General features: G+C 45.6%; 1 long non-coding RNA gene across 1 annotated transcript in view; it reads left to right on the top strand.

Annotated features, from left to right (window-relative positions):
- LOC138672074 (uncharacterized) overlaps positions 1 to 16,539 on the top strand; it is a 150,807-nt gene that overhangs the window by 91,827 nt on the left and 42,441 nt on the right. The window lies entirely within an intron of this gene.

The following is a 16,539-nucleotide window of genomic DNA, read 5'->3' as shown; positions in this document are numbered from 1 at the left end:
AAACAGACATATCAACACGATCATTGAGACCTGCTGCACCAGTGGCTCTTGTCCGTATGATCCATTTGGTTTCTTGTCTCAGTAAAATTTTGTGCAGATCACCACCCTGCGCCGGTAGATTAACTCTTTCAAGGCCCGCAAACATTAATACCTCTGGGTTACCCTGGTGTTCTTCTCTTATATGCTCAATTAATCTCGGGACACCTTTCCCGGTTTCAATAGATTTGAAATGTTCACGGAAGCGTACATAAAGGCAGCGGATCGTCTTGCCAATGTAGAACCTCCTGCAGGACAGAAGACCACATACACCACATGTTGCGTTTTGCATGAAATAAAGTGCCGTACTTGATGCATGATAGGGCCAATGTGTACCGTTGGGCCCTGCATATGAAACTGACAAAACCGACAGTGGCCGCAGCAGTAATTCCCCAAAGGTGTAGCACGTTCCAGCCATGTAGATCTCTCTTTCATGATCCGATTGTGTACCAACGAATCTCTAATCCGTGCACTACGTCTATTAGATACTAGAGGGCCCCCCATAGTCCTCCCTGCAAGATCTCTGTCTCTCTCCAAAACAAGCCAATGCCTACGAATAGACGCTCTTATTTCTCTATCTAATGGGCCGTACTGAAAGCAAAAAGTAAACCGTTGTCTGGAAGCATCAGGTCGCCTCCCCTTATTACCCGGTGATGTCATCTCAACCCGTTTTACGGCGGACCTCAATAGCTCCTCTGGGTAACCTCTATCGCGAAACCTACCACAAAGCTCCTTAGACTGGCGTTCATAGCCTTCTTGTGTGTTGTGCACTTGCCGTGTTCTCAACAGCTGGCTATATGGCAAAGAACCCTTAGTATGGTATGGATGAAAACTATTAAAATGAAGAATAGAATTCACTGCGGTAGGTTTCCGGAATATGGAAGTGTGTATGCTGTCATCTACCACCTTCACCATCACGTCTAAGAAATCAAGATGGAGACCCCCAAATCTATGGGTAAAGGACATCCCCATAGTATTATTGTCATTCAGATAGCTGACAAAAGAATCAAATTCCGCTTCAGTGCCGTCCCATACCAAGAACAAATCATCGACATATCTTAAGAGAAGTTTGATATGTTTCAAAAATATATTATTCAGAGAGTAGATGAAATTTTCTTCAAATACGGCCATGTATAGATTGGCAAAAGTACATGTAGCCGGGGTCCCCATGGCAGTCCCGGTGGTCTGTCTGTACCAGGTGTCCAGGAAAGTGAAAACGTTGTGGGTAAGAATGAAATCCAAACCACCACACACAAAATTAATATATGCCTGGCTTTTATCTGTAGATTTTAAAATACGTTGAATGGTATCCACACCCATTTTCTGGGGGATCTGAGTGTACAGACTGACCACATCGATGGACGCCATGGAGAACCCCGGCTGCCATACAAAATTCTGCACATGCCTGAGAAATGAATTTGTGTCCTTAATATAGGACGGCACTGTCGAAAGCAGGGGGCATAACAACCAGTCAATGTATTGGGATAGGGGCTCGGTAAGAGACCCCACCCCCGACACAATAGGTCTGCCAGGAGGAGCAGTGGAGGATTTATGAACCTTCGGAAGGTAATACCAGTGAGGTTTTACTGGAAAACTGGGAAGCAACCTTTCAGCCTTCCTTTGAGAAATCACACCATTCTCCACTGCCCTCCTGAGGAAAGTACATAACTCTCCCTTAAATTTCTGAGTAGGATCGCTGCTTAACCGGACATAGACAGTGGTATCGGACAATTGACGGTAAGCCTCTGTCAAGTACGATTCCCTGGGCAACAGGACCGTCTTACCCCCCTTATTGGCGGGGCGTATAATCATGTCAGTCCAGCTGGCCATCTCTTTCAAAGCCTCAATCTCGCTCTGAGTAAGATTAGGAATGGCCTGCTTGTATACTAACGCTTCCGTGTCTTTTAAGACTAATGTTTCAAAGAGATCGATCATGTTGCCAGGGGAAACTGGGGGCATAAACGAGGAAGGAGTACCGCCCATAAACGGAGTGCCAGTACTAGGCCCAGAAAAGGCTACCTCATGTTCTACATTGGCCAGACTCAATAAATGCGCAGCCTCATCATGTACATCTGCCAAAGTGTCTTCTTGAGCATTAGCCATGAAACCTAATGGTCCTCCTACACATGGACATTCACCCTCTAACCTTGTTGGTTCCATGGAATTAGACAGGAAATGCTTATAAAGATGTATTTTCCTTGTGGCCTTAAATAAATCAATCTGAAAAGAAACAAAATCAAAACTCTCAGGTATGCAGTAGTTAAGTCCTTTGGACAAAATGGACAGTTGAGCAGAGTCCAAGTCACGAGATGTCAGATTGATCACAGAGTCCTCCAAAGAGGTTTCTAATGCTGCTCCGGAGCAGCGCATTTTTTTCTACTTTTTTATTCATCAAAGAGAATGAAGACATCCTAGACAGAACAGAAGCATCTCTACTGGTCACAGAAGGTGAGAGGCACAGAAGCAGCCATCTGCAGACCGGACATAACCGCAAGAGAAGTATGCTGCCTTCCAGGTGCGATGATCAAGGATGTGACCGATAGGATACCAAAGCTCTTCAGCTCCAAGGGCGTCCACCCATTTCTTCTGATACATGTTGGCACCAATGACACGGCAAGGAAGGACCTACTGACAATCTGCAAGGACTTTGAAGAGTTGGGGAAGAAAGTAAAGGAACTGGATGCACAGGTAGTTTTTTCTTCTATCCTTCCAGTAGACGGGCATGGCACCAGCAGATGGAACAGGATCCTTGATGCGAACAACTGGCTAAGACGATGGTGCAGACAACAAGGATTCGGATTCCTGGACCACAGCGTGAATTACTTGTATGATGGACTCCTCGCCAGAGATGGACTACACCTCAACAAACCTGGGAAACACACATTCGCCAGAAGACTTGCTACACTCATCAGGAGGGCGTTAAACTAGAAGAAGAGGGGATGGGAAGAAAAACATTAGACTCGAACAAAGAAGACCCAGGAAAACATACACAGAAGGGAGGTAAGAACATTTCTAAAACAATCCACAGCGAGGAGATTGGAACAAAACAAAATCCTCTAAACTGCATGCTCGCAAACGCCAGAAGCCTGACAAACAAGATGGAAGAACTAGAAGCAGAAATATCTACAGGTAACTTTGACATAGTGGGAATAACCGAGATATGGTTAGATGAAAGCTATGACTGGGCAGTTAACTTACAGGGTTACAGTCTGTTTAGAAAGGATCGTAAAAATCGGAGAGGAGGAGGGGTTTGTCTCTATGTAAAGTCTTGTCTAAAGTCTACTTTAAGGGAGGATATTAGCAAAGGGAATGAGGATGTCGAGTCCATATGGGTCGAAATTTATGGAGGGAAAAATGGTAACAAAATTCTCATTGGGGTCTGTTACAAACCCCCAAATATAACAGAAACCATTGAAAGTCTACTTCTAAAGCAGATAGATGAAGCTGCAACCCATAATGAGGTCCTGGTTATGGGGGACTTTAACTACCCGGATATTAACTGGGAAACAGAAACCTGTGAAACCCATGAAGGCAACAGGTTTCTGCTAATAACCAAGAAAAATTCTTTCACAATTGGTGCAGAATCCAACCAGAGGAGCAGCACTTTTAGACCTAATACTATCTAATAGACCTGACAGAATAACAAATCTGCAGGTGGTCGGGCATCTAGGAAATAGCGACCACAATATTGTACAGTTTCACCTGTCTTTCACTAGGGGGACTTGTCAGGGAGTCACAAAAACACTGAGCTTTAGGAAGGCAAAGTTTGACCAACTTAGAGATGCCCTTAATCTGCTAGACTGGGAGAATATCCTCAGAAATAAGAATACAGATAATAAATGGAAAATGTTTAAGAACATCCTAAATAGGCACTGTAAGCGGTTTATACCTTGTGGGAATAAAAGGACTAGAAATAGGAAAAACCCAATGTGGCTAAACAAAGAAGTAAGACAGGCAATTAACAGTAAAAAGAAAGCATTTGCACTACTAAAGCAGGATGGCACCATTGAAGCTCTAAAAAACTATAGGGAGAAAAATACTTTATCTAAAAAACTAATTAAAGCTGCCAAAAAGGAAACAGAGAAGCACATTGCTAAGGAGAGTAAAACTAATCCCAAACTGTTCTTCAACTATATCAATAGTAAAAGAATAAAAACTGAAAATGTAGGCCCCTTAAAAAATAGTGAGGAAAGAATGGTTGTAGATGACGAGGAAAAAGCTAACATATTAAACACCTTCTTTTCCACGGTATTCACGGTGGAAAATGAAATGCTAGGTGAAATCCCAAGAAACAATGAAAACTGTTATGACCTGGTGGTCAGGACAATAATGGACCTGGTGGTTAAGAGCACACGGAATGACCTGGTAGTTACTGATAATAAAGGACGAGCTCTGGGACGTGGGAACTCTGCTGACCGCAATCCCTAATCCTATCACACACACTAGAAATAGCCGTGGATTGCTCCTAACGCTCCCTATGCAACTCGGCACAGCCTAAGGAACTAGCTAGCCCTGAAGATAGAAAAATAAAGCCTACCTTGCCTCAGAGAAATTCCCCAAAGGAAAAGGCAGCCCCCCACATGTAATGACTGTGAGTAAAGATGAAAATACAAACACAGAGATTAAATAGATTTAGCAAAGTGAGGCCCGACTTACTGAACAGACCGAGGATAGGAAAGGTAGCTTTGTGGTCAGCACAAAAACCTACAAAAAGACCACGCAGAGGGCGCAAAAAGACCCTCCGCACCGACTCACGGTGCGGTGGCGCTCCCTCTGCGTCCCAGAGCTTCCAGCAAGCAAGACAACAAACAAAATAGCAAGCTGGACAGAAAAATAGCAAACCAGAGAAAAACAAGCAGGCGCTTAGCTTCTGCCGGGAAGACAGGTCACAAGAACGATCCAGGAGAGAACAAGACCAATACTGGAACATTGACAGGTGGCATGGAGCAAAGATCTAAGTGGAGTTAAATAGAGCAGCCAGCTAACGAATTAACCTCGTCACCTGTGGAAGGAAACTCAGAAACACCCACAGGCACCAGAGGAATTCCATGGATAGAACCAGCCGAAGTACCATTCATGACCACAGGAGGGAGCCCGACAACAAAATTCACAACAGAAAACCCTATATTAAGGGTCACCAATCTAACCCAAGAAGAGGTGCGAAACCGGCTAAATAAGATTAAAATAGATAAATCTCCGGGTCCGGATGGCATACACCCACGAGTACTAAGAGAACTAAGTAATGTAATAGATAAACCATTATTTCTTATTTTTAGGGACTCTATAGCGACGGGGTCTGTTCTGCAGGACTGGTTCATAGCAAATGTGGTGCCAATATTCAAAAAGGGCTCTAAAAGTGAACCTGGAAATTATAGGCCAGTAAGTCTAACCTCTATTGTTGGTAAAATATTTGAAGGGTTTCTGAGGGATGTTATTCTGGATTATCTCAATGAGAATAACTGTTTAAAGGGAACCTGTCACCCCGTTTTTTGAGATTGAGCTATAAATACTGTTAAATAGGGCCTGCGCTGTGTGTTACTATAGTGTATGTAGTGTACCCCGATTCCCCACCTATGCTGAGAAATAACTTACCAAAGTCGCCGTTTTCGCCTGTCAATCAGGCTGGTCAGGTCGGGAGGGCGTGTTCACAGCGCTGGTTTTTCCTCAGCTTTACGTTGGTGGCGTAGTGGCGTAGTGGTGAACAAGCAGCGCGCGATCTGCGCTGTCATCCCTTTCGTCGGTGGGGGCGGCCATCTTCCTGGGGCCGCGCGTGCGCAGATCGAGTGCTCTGCTGCACGGGGCTTCAGGAAAATGGCCGCGGGATGCCGCGCGTGCGCATTAGAGATCGCGGCGGCCATTTTCCCAAAGCCGAGATGCAAACTGATGATACAAAACTATGTAAAACAGTTAATACAAGAGAAGATAGTATTCTGCTACAGATGGATCTGGATAAGTTGGAAACTTGGGCTGAAAGGTGGCAGAGGAGGTTTAACAATGATAAATGTAAGGTTATACACATGGGAAGAAGGAATCAATATCACCATTACACACTGAACGGGAAACCACTGGGTAAATCTGACAAGGAGAAGGACTTGGGGATCCTAGTTAATGATAAACTTACCTGGAGCAGCCAGTGCCAGGCAGCAGCTGCCAAGGCAAACAGGATCATGGGGTGCATTAAAAGAGGTCTGGATACACATGATGAGAGCATTATACTGCCTCTGTACAAATCCCTAGTTAGACCGCACATGGAGTACTGTGTCCAGTTTTGGGCACCGGTGCTCAGGAAGGATATAATGGAACTAGAGAGAGTACAAAGGAGGGCAACAAAATTAATAAAGGGGATGGGAGAACTACAATACCTAGATAGATTAGCGAAATTAGGATTATTTAGTCTAGAAAAAAGACGACTGAGGGGCGATCTAATAACCATGTATAAGTATATAAGGGGACAATACAAATATCTCGCTGAGGATCTGTTTATACCAAGGAAGGTGATGGGCACAAGGGGGCTTTCTTTGCATCTGGAGGAGAGAAGGTTTTTCCACCAACATAGAAGAGGATTATTTACTGTTAAGTCAGTGAGAATCTGGAATTGCTTGCCTGAGGAGGTGGTGATGGTGAACTCAGTCGAGGGGTTCAAGAGAGGCCTGGATGTCTTCCTGGAGCAGAACAATATTGTATCATACAATTATTAGGTTCTGTAGAATGACGTAGATCTGGGGATTTATTATGATGGAATATAGGCTGAACTAGATGGACAAATGTCTTTTTTCGGCCTTACTAACTATGTTACTATGTTACTATGTATGTAAATGCGGCAGATAGATCCAGGAGAATCAGCAGAGAAGCAATGACCTTTGGATTTAGCTGTTATTAGATCATTAGAGACTTTAGTGAGGGCAGTTTCAGTGGAGTGCAAAGAGCGGAAACCAGATTGGGGTCAAGAATAGGGTTGAGCAACGTTTACTTTTTCAGGATCGAGTCGGGTTTCGCGAAACCCGACTTTGTCAAAAGTCGGGTCGGGTGAAATCGGCCGATCATTGCGAAAAGTCGAGGGGCTGACTGAAACACGAAACCCAATGCAAGTCAATGGGGAATAAAAGTCGGCAGTGAGTGGAGGACAGAAAAACATCTACAGAGCCCATTTTAATGTCAAAATCATCAATTCTTGTTACTTAAGCTTGTCAATCTTAATTAACCTTATAATAATAGTTAGGTATTGAAAATTGGGGGTCATTTGGTTAAAGTTGTGGGGGGGGAGGGCTGGCTCAATTTTTTCTTGGGCCCAGGAAATGTGCAAGCAGGGGGGGCACACTCGTTCGCATTGCCACTGGCACAGGGCCCCTCAAAGTACGACGTTGTGATTGACGGCGGGGGCGCCTCCCACCGGCAGAGACACTTTTGCGTACTATGAGGGGCCCTGTGCCAGTGATGTCGCCAACGAGTATGCCCCCCCCACCTGTTGAAGGAACCTGCACTTTCATCTGCACCTTCCTCTTTGTCCCCATGTAAGGTGGTATAGTATGCGGGAAGGGGAACCTGAGCTTCAGCAGGGTCAGATTCAGGCTGTGTAGAGTGCAAGGGGAATGTAGTGGTCTGTGTCAATGTACCAGCAGACTCATCTAGCAGTGGCTGGGCAATGGGCAGGAATGAGGAGGAAACACAGATATAGGCCCAAAATAAAAAAAAGTAGGCTAAAAGCTGTTAAAAATTGGTAACAGGAGTAAACAGGCGGCATTGGTTTGTTCAGTGGAGGAGAACAACAATCAGCGGCCTACACCGTTACTAGGCCCAACCAAACAAGTAGGTCAAATGCAGTTTCTTATTCTAAATATAGGCCGAAAACCTGAAGATTGAAGCTCAGCTTTGTGTAGTAGAGGAAAACAAGAGGCAGCAGCAGACAATGTTACTAGGCCCAAACCAAGAACTAGGCCAAATGTAGTTTCATATTGTTGTTACAGGCCGAAAGCCTGAAGCGTCAAGCTCAGCTTTGTTTAGTAGAGGAAAACAAGAGGCGGCAGCAGACAATGTTACTAGGCCCAACCCAACAAGTAGGCCAAATGCAGTTTAATATAAAAAATAATTAAACGAAAGCCTGAAGATTGAAGCGCAAGAAAAATAAAAATAAACCAGGAGAACACCAAGGAGCGGCAGACACCGTTAGTAGGCCCCAACCCAACAAGTAGGGCAAATGCAGTTTAATATTTGAAATAGTATAGGGAGCAGAACGGCACTAGAGCAGAATGTTTCCAAGCATGCAGGACTGTTAATGGACAGCTGTGTATTCAGGCGTCACAATCGTAAAGGGTAATGGTGCTCTGCATGAATGTCCAGAGAGTAATCGGTATGCAGTAAAAGAGAAGAAACTAATGCGGCACTCACCCCGAATTTGCTGTGAAGATAGTGATCTTTAATGGAGAAAGATGAAAATTACATCCATCAGGACATCAGGTACATATGAGGGTGCGGTATAGGAGCACGGACGACGGCCGTTTCGCACACACAGGTGCTTCTACGGGTCCAGGTTTCTTCTCTTTTACTGCATACAGTTTAATATTTGAAACGGGACAACAGTTGAAGTTCAGCTTTGTTCAGTGAAGGAAAAAAAAGATGCAGCGGCCAACATCGTTATTACGCCCAAATAATAAAGACAGTGGTAGTAGGCGCAAAGTATTAAATGGAGTCTAGGGCCCTTGTATATTTTAACTATCATCTATCATTTCAAATAATTCGTATTGGCAGTGCCATTTCAGGTTTTACCCGCACAGACTACACAGTGGTGGAGCTAGGAGAGGTAGTATTGCAAGTGGTAGAGCACAGTTCAATCTGGGGGGGACACTCTCTCGTGGGCGGCGGTACTGGCACAGGGCCCCTCATATTACGATGGTGTAATATGAGTTGTGGTTCAGTGTCTCCCCCCCAAAAATGAGGAAGTCTAGTGGAAGAGGCCGTGGGCGGGGGTTGCCACCTGGTACTGATGGTGCTGGTGGTGTTGCATCTCGTAGCACCTAAGGCTGGAGGTGTTCAGCCTGCGTCATCGTCTGGCTACACAAGGCCTCGAAGGCTCCCTTACCTGGGAGTAGGAAAACAGCTTTTAAAGCCGGAGAAGCAGGAAAAAGTGTTGTCTTTCCTTGCTGACTCACCCTCTAGCTCTTTCGCCTCCTCTTCCCAAAGTTCTAAATGTAAGTGCAGCCAGTCGTCAGTGGATGCTCCCGGTCAGGAAAAAGACGTTTCCTTGTGTCCTTCTCCCAAACCAAAAGTGAAGGATGCAGCAGGTGACACTACATATTACTCCATGAAGCTCTTTACACATACCGTGCCTGGGTTCGAAAGGGAAATTGTACACTGCCAATTACAAGAAGAATAGGACATGGAGTGCACTGATGCACAGCCACAGCTAGATTGTGATGCTGTTCCATTGACTGTGATCACTACATTGCCCTCGCAGTTTACTGAGCCAGAATGTGACCCTGATGAGACTATGGTGCCCTGTCCCGAACGCTATAGCACCTTACACGGTGACACTGAGGAAGGTGCACATGACATTGAGGAGGAGGTGATAGATGACCCAGTTGTTGACCCAGATTGGCAGCCATTGGGGGAAGAGGGTGCCGCTGCCACTATCTCAGAAGCGGAGGAGGATGATCCGCATCAGCCATCTACATTGCAACAGCTGTCATCTGGCAGGCCCGTATCAGGCCAAAAATGTTTGCGAAAAACAAAAACAGTGTTAGGAGAGCATGGTCATTCGGTGAAAGTAGCACAGCGCACAATGCCTGAAAAGGTTTTTCGATAGTAGGAAGAGTGTAGCGTAGCAATTTTTTCACCAAGATCAGAATGATCAATCAAAAGTTATCTGTAAGAATAAGCATCCAAGACCTTTAGCAGAAAGAAGAATCTTCAAAATTTAAATACAACGTGCATGCTTAGACATTTAACCACCATGCACTTGCAAGCCTAGACTAACTACGAAACATCCCATACCATTGGTTCACTTGCTCAGAGTGAAGGTAGTCAGCAATGCTACATTGCTTCCCTCACTGTAAGCCCACCGGTTAGGACACCACCAGCAGCAAATGTGGAGGTATCGTCGTAAGGCCAAAGCAGTCAGGGAATCACAAGGTTATTGGTAGGAAAGACTCTATGTTGGGCAACAACAAGAATACCATAACAAACTCTCTCTCAATCCGCCATGTCCACCACCACCACCACCGCTAGTTCCGCCATATGCAGCTCTCCAGTCCAGCTTACCCTACAAGAGACTCTCGTTAGGAAAATAAAGTACTCATTCTCTCATCCGCATACACAGGATTTGAATGCCCACATTGCTATACTAATCTCATTACAGATGATGCCCTACCGTTTGGTTGAAAGCGAAGCTTTCAAAGACCTGATGGCCCACGCAGAACCACGCTATGACCTACCCAGTCGACATTTCTTTGCGAGAAAAGCCATCCCAGCCCTCCACCAGCATGTCAAAGACCGCATTGTCCATGCCATGAGGCAATCAGTCAGTGGAAAGGTGCACCTCACAACAGATGCATGGACCAGTAGGCATGGCCGGGGACATTACGTGTCCATCACGGCGCACTGGGTTAATGTGTAGGATGTAGGGTCCACAAGGGGCAGCCATAGTGCGACAGTTCAGCCTATCCCACAGTCTCAGGAAAAAGTTGGCATACGGCGTTCGCAAATCCTCCTCCAGAAGCGAAAGCTCGTGCGCAGAGCTTAGTCGCCCTACCACTCCATCCGCAGCTGCCAGTGTTGCACACGGGGTGTCCCATTATCGAACAGCTAGTGGTAAGCGTCAGCAGGCTGTGTTGCAAATGAAGTGTTTGGGCGACAACAGACACACCGCGGAAGTACTGGTGGAGTACTTGCAGCAACAAACTCAGTCATGGCTGGACAGTGTACATCTTGAGGCAGGCAAGGTATTCAGTGATAAAGGAAGGAATTTTATGGCTGCCATAGCCCTTTCAAAACTGAAACACATACCTTGCCTGGCTCACACCTTTAACCTGGTGGTGCAGGGCTTCCTCAAAAATTATCCAAAGTTACCAGCCTTGCTCCTGAAGGTGCGAAGACTTTGCTCGCACATCCGCCGGGTGCCCATACACTCCAGCCGTATGCTGAACCATCAGCGATCGCTGAATCTTCCCCAGCACCGCCTAATAATCGACGTTGCAACAAGGTGGAACTCCACACTGCACATGATTCAGAGGCTGTGCGAACAGAGGCGCGCTGTTATAAATTTGTGTGAGGATACACGGGCAGGCACTTGGATGGCAGACATGGAGTTGTCTGGTGCCATCATAAGCATTAACATCCCACTTATGCGTCTGCTGATGCAAAGTTTGACGCACATTAAGGAGCAGGCGTCTGCAGCCGAGGAGGAGGGAAGCCTTGATGACAGTCAGCCATTGTCTGCTCAGGGAACTGTACAGGAGGAATTGGCGGAAGAAGAGGATGAGGAGGAGGATGATGGGGATGAATATGTATGGGAGGAGGATGATTCTCAGGTGGCAATAGAAACTGGTGGCATTGCAAGGTCTGGTACAGGTTTATTGCGGGACACTTGTGATGTTGATTTGCAAGAAAGTGGGCCTCAACCCAGCAGAAACAGTTAATTCACACCTGGAACATTGGCCCACATGGCTGAGTATGCCTTGCGTATCCTATACTGTACACTCTCCCAAAGATACATAAGTACTGACAGAGACCCCCAGGTCGTCCGATTGTATCAGGTAGAGGTTCTCTATTTAATAAAGTATCCATTTTCCTGGATTGTTTACTGAGAAAATTTGCGTTAAGTTCTCCTTCATATGTGAGGGACACGAGTGATTTCATTAAAACTTTGGAGGGTGTACAGGTTGATGATTCTACATGGTTGGTTTCCTTTGATGTAACGTCCCTATACACCTCTATTGAACATGCTAGGGGATTGTCTATGGTCGGTGTGATGCTTGCCGGCTCCGACATGGCTCCAAACTGTGCACGGTTCGCCCTGGCACTATTGGAGTTCGTCCTGAGGAGGAATTATTTCCTCTTCAGGGATGGATACTACCTGCAGCGCCGCGGGACCGCCATGGGGTCCAATGTGGCCCCGATGTATGCTATCACCTACATGGTTGTCCTGGAGGGCGAGCATATGTTTGGTTCTCGCTTTTGGTGCCATGTCAGGGGCTGGCGGCGTTACATCGATGACATCTTCCTGGTGTGGGATGGTGACAGGGATGAACTTGAGTTGTTTCATCAATATTTGAATAATAGTAATTTTCCTGAGCTTTGGTTTACAATGGACTGTTCACAAGTATGGATGCAGTTTTTGGATACCTGTGTTTATAAGGATGGGGGGACCCTGCACACAGATCTATTTGTTAAGATCACAGATAGAAATAACGTATTGCATTTTTCTAGTGAACACCCGAGAAAGATGGTGGAGTCCCTACCTTGGAGTCAACTTTTGATGGTGAGAAGAATAGTTTCATCTGAGACTGTAATTGATAACTGGAGGAAATGTGTCAAAAATTTTTGTTAAGAGGTTATCCCAAAGCCGATCTTGTAAAATTTAAAAGGTTGGTCTTGGAGAAAAAACGGGAAGATTTGTTGATGACAAAGGTGGTTACTGTATCTAGGAAGAGGATTCCATTTGTGACCACTTGTAATGGTATGAGTAAAAGGATTTCGAATATTATACGGAAACATTGGTCTTATACTTGGAAGGGGTCACACTGATGTTGAGGAATTTAAATTATCACAACTTTTCTCCTATAGGAGGAATAGGAATTTGAGGGATGAGTTAGTTATGTCCGAAATAGGCAGCTCTAAGAAGGATTTACAAACTACCTTGAGCCGCCCAAGCCTTGGTAATTTCCTGTGTCTTGGGTGTGCATGTTTTAATAATATGATCAAAGGGGCCTCTTTCTGTCACCCCCCAACAGGGAAGAAGTATGTAATTCAAAAACGGTATACTTGCACTAATAGTTATGTGATCTATGTCCTGAGTTGCCCATGTGGTCTCTTCTATGTAGGAGACACCACAATGGAGGTGAAAGCAAGAATAAGCAAACATAAGAGCACGATCAGGACTGGAGTGACTGAACTTCTTGGGCCGAGACATTTCTGTGATATGGGTCACTCAGTTAATCAATTGAGCTATAGGGTTATAGATGATGTGCCTGTTTTGAGACGGGGTGGGGATTGGATCTCCATTCTAAAGAAAAAAGAACTAAGTTGTATCTTTGAACTAGATACTCTTCAGCCAAAGGGTTTGAATATTGAATAGAATCAGAGTTGTTTGCTATAATAATATCTGGGTTCTGGATATATCTACTGTGGTGCCTCATTGGTATATTGTTTTTAACCTATTTATGTATGTATTTGGTTCCTTGAGGGAGCTCTATTATTTTGCTGATAGGGTTGGGACAGTGTAGGTGGGGGTGGCATATGGTGACCTTCACATGGGGCGATGTCTATATGCATATTTGGGACAACATCCCTTTATTTTAGATGATCTTTTTTATGATATAGTGACATCTGTATACATGTTTTCCTGTTATCCCTGTATCGGAATTTGTTTCTGTGGTTTTATGCCTGTAATTGTTGTTCTCCCAGCATGGACACTCTCCCTGACAGGGTACGTATGTGTGTTAATTCTGAGATTATGTCTGGAGTGGGGGTGGTTTAGAATATATGAGCTATTTCAATGGCCACTTTAAGCTGAGTGTGCTTTCCCTTTTCAGATCCCAGATGCTAAGCAGCTTGAGGCTGGGTTAGTACCAGCAAGGGAGACTGGCTGGGAACCCCTGGTAATCATTGAGAAATTTTCCATATTCTCTTGGATATTGACTATGCTCTTAGCCCCCTAAAAACGTTATGTCCCCTGTATAAGCCAGGGATTGTGTCCGTGTTGAGTGTTAGTATTGCACTGCATTATATATTTTGTGGGGTCCCATGGGTAATAATGTTAAGGATGAAGTGTATGTATATTTTTGCATCCTTTTTAATGGTCTGTTTTAGATTTATATATCCTCCACAGACATTCTCCTGTCTGTATATTTGGTCGTTTTTCTGCTATCCCCTGTAATGATGTCTCTGCCTGCGCAGTCATAATATAGTGTCTGGATTATGGCACATGGAAGCGGTAACGTTAATGGTTGGAGTCTGATATAATCTATGCGAAAATAGAGATGGTTCCGGGAGTGTCATGTGATTCCTGGATCTGCATAATCGTGACAATACTCAGGATGGAGTAAGAGAGAAATAATTGAGGACTACTATTGCCGGATATTGACCCGCGCAGTAAGGATGGAGGTCGGACATTCTGACCTGCGCAGTAAGGATGAAAGTCGGATATTGACTTGCGCAGTAAGGATGGATGACACAGCATGGAATCTTGCGACCCCTGTATATGTGTTTTTCTGATGTGATGGGATTGTGTTCACAATTATGTGTATATCCTATTGTTGCTTTGTTAATTAGTGCATGTAACTTTCTGTATATAATGGTGGTTAGAACACTGTGTACTGTGCTTGAAAAAGGTCTCTGGACCAAAACGTTGCCACAGCAGGCAGAGTAAGATGTAAGATTTGCCTCCGGTGATAGTCTCTCCGGGGGCCTCGTTCTCCTCCTCCTGCTGGCACTCTCCCGCATCCTGTCGTCCCCCAGCAAAGATGAAAGGTGCTCCTCCAGCCAGCTATCATCCGCTCCTGGAACGGGCAATGTCCCACAGCTGCTCCACTAACGATTCCACTGACTCCATCTGGTAAACAGGGTACTGGGGGGGTGCTCTCTTTGCGTCTCTTTGCGCTGGCTTCCTGCCTCAGACTGGCGATTTTCCCGCACTTTCCCCTGCTCCCAAAGCCTGTCCCCTGTCCCTCCCCTAAACCCCCCACCCCTTTCACCAATCCTGTCACCCAGCCCTTATAATTCAAAAAAATGCTCACGTCCAAAGCGCAGTCATGGGGGGCTTCCATTGATCTGCGCTTATTCCTGCCCCCATCTGGAGTTCCCGACTTGGCCGAACGGTCCTGTGTGTTCTTTGTGTGAGTCCCTGTTAGGACTGGCGGAACGCACCAAGAAAGGTGATATAGATGCGTTCGCAGTCCGGGGTCCACCGTACAGGTGAAAACCTGCTGCTAGTAAATACAGACTATGTGGCGGTACACTAAAGTATATACACGTGGGTTCAACCTCACCCAGCGTGAAGGGAGCAATCCTGTTGTGTCACAGGATCGCGGTACCGCACCTAAAGCGCGAGCGAGTAGTCAGCGTACTTAACCCCAACTGGGATTGAAGTCCGATTAGACCCTCGCTGGCACTACACCGCAACTGGGTGTGAAAGGAAACTAAATATAAATATATAAATGCACAGGAGTGCGAGCAATGCCACACTGACGGACGCCACCAACCACACTGGCTTGGGTATGGAAAGCGCTAGGCAAGCGCACGGCGCCGTACAGGCGGACACAGCAAGAGGACGCTGTAATGTGTGTATCGTGCAGATGATTAGTCGGGCGCTAGATAGCTACCAACATCCGCGAGCAGACAACAACTCTAGGGAGGGATATTTAGGAGCTTTCATCCATCGACATACGTTCATCTACACACACACATATAACATTATGAGACAATACTAGCGCATGGCCGTGCGGTCATGCACAGTTTATATAGTTGCAGCACAGGAAGTGGCCACAGAACTTTTGCCCTTCCAAGACCTGCCAAGAGGACCAATGGAATGTGCCATAGAGCCTGAGCACATGACCCTCGATCTCCAACGGGAGATCTTGCCCTGGGCATGCTCAGTGTGTGCAGATAAGGACTTAGTCCCAGAGAAGTCCGCTCGCTGCTGACCAGTATTGGCTTTAAAGGCAGAAGCTGGAGAAGCAGCAGTAACTCTTCTCACAGAGTCAGACTGAGTGAGACGCTGGGATCGACGTCCCTGCTGAGCAGACTCCACTGCGGCTGGAGGAGAATGGGAGACCGCAGCGGAGACGGATCGAGATTCCCCCTGTGCAGCAGAGGAAACTCGACTCCTAACAGTCCCTGTCAAGATGATAAAGATGTGGAGACAATTTGTACAAAGATCAAAAATGCAGATGGGGTATAAACCCCACACATATTACCACTAAATGTATGGCTTCATCAGGGGAATGATGCACCTGATACCACTGATGAAGTCACATGATCTTTATAAAAGTTTACTTCACATCCTCGTGTTGTGATCCGACAATGATCCCTTGGTTGCGCTGGTAGTATGCTATATATTTTTGCACATATTTTGTGGGTTTTTTTTTCATATCTTTGGAAGGTTGAACTGGGTAGACCACCAAGGACTGTCGAGTTGAACCAAATATTGCTGCCTACAGACCAGATAAGCCTTCCTGAGTGGTATCTCCCAGTAATACACTTTATAAAAGACTTTGTAATAACAAAGACAGATAAAAGTACTTGAGACTAGTTAGCCTTAGCTGGTTGAAGGTGGACAAAAAGTTCCAACTG

This window comes from Ranitomeya imitator, chromosome 3 (assembly GCF_032444005.1).
Source record: "Ranitomeya imitator isolate aRanImi1 chromosome 3, aRanImi1.pri, whole genome shotgun sequence".
NCBI lineage: Eukaryota > Metazoa > Chordata > Amphibia > Anura > Dendrobatidae > Ranitomeya > Ranitomeya imitator.
This window is presented reverse-complemented; position numbering and strand designations above follow the sequence as displayed.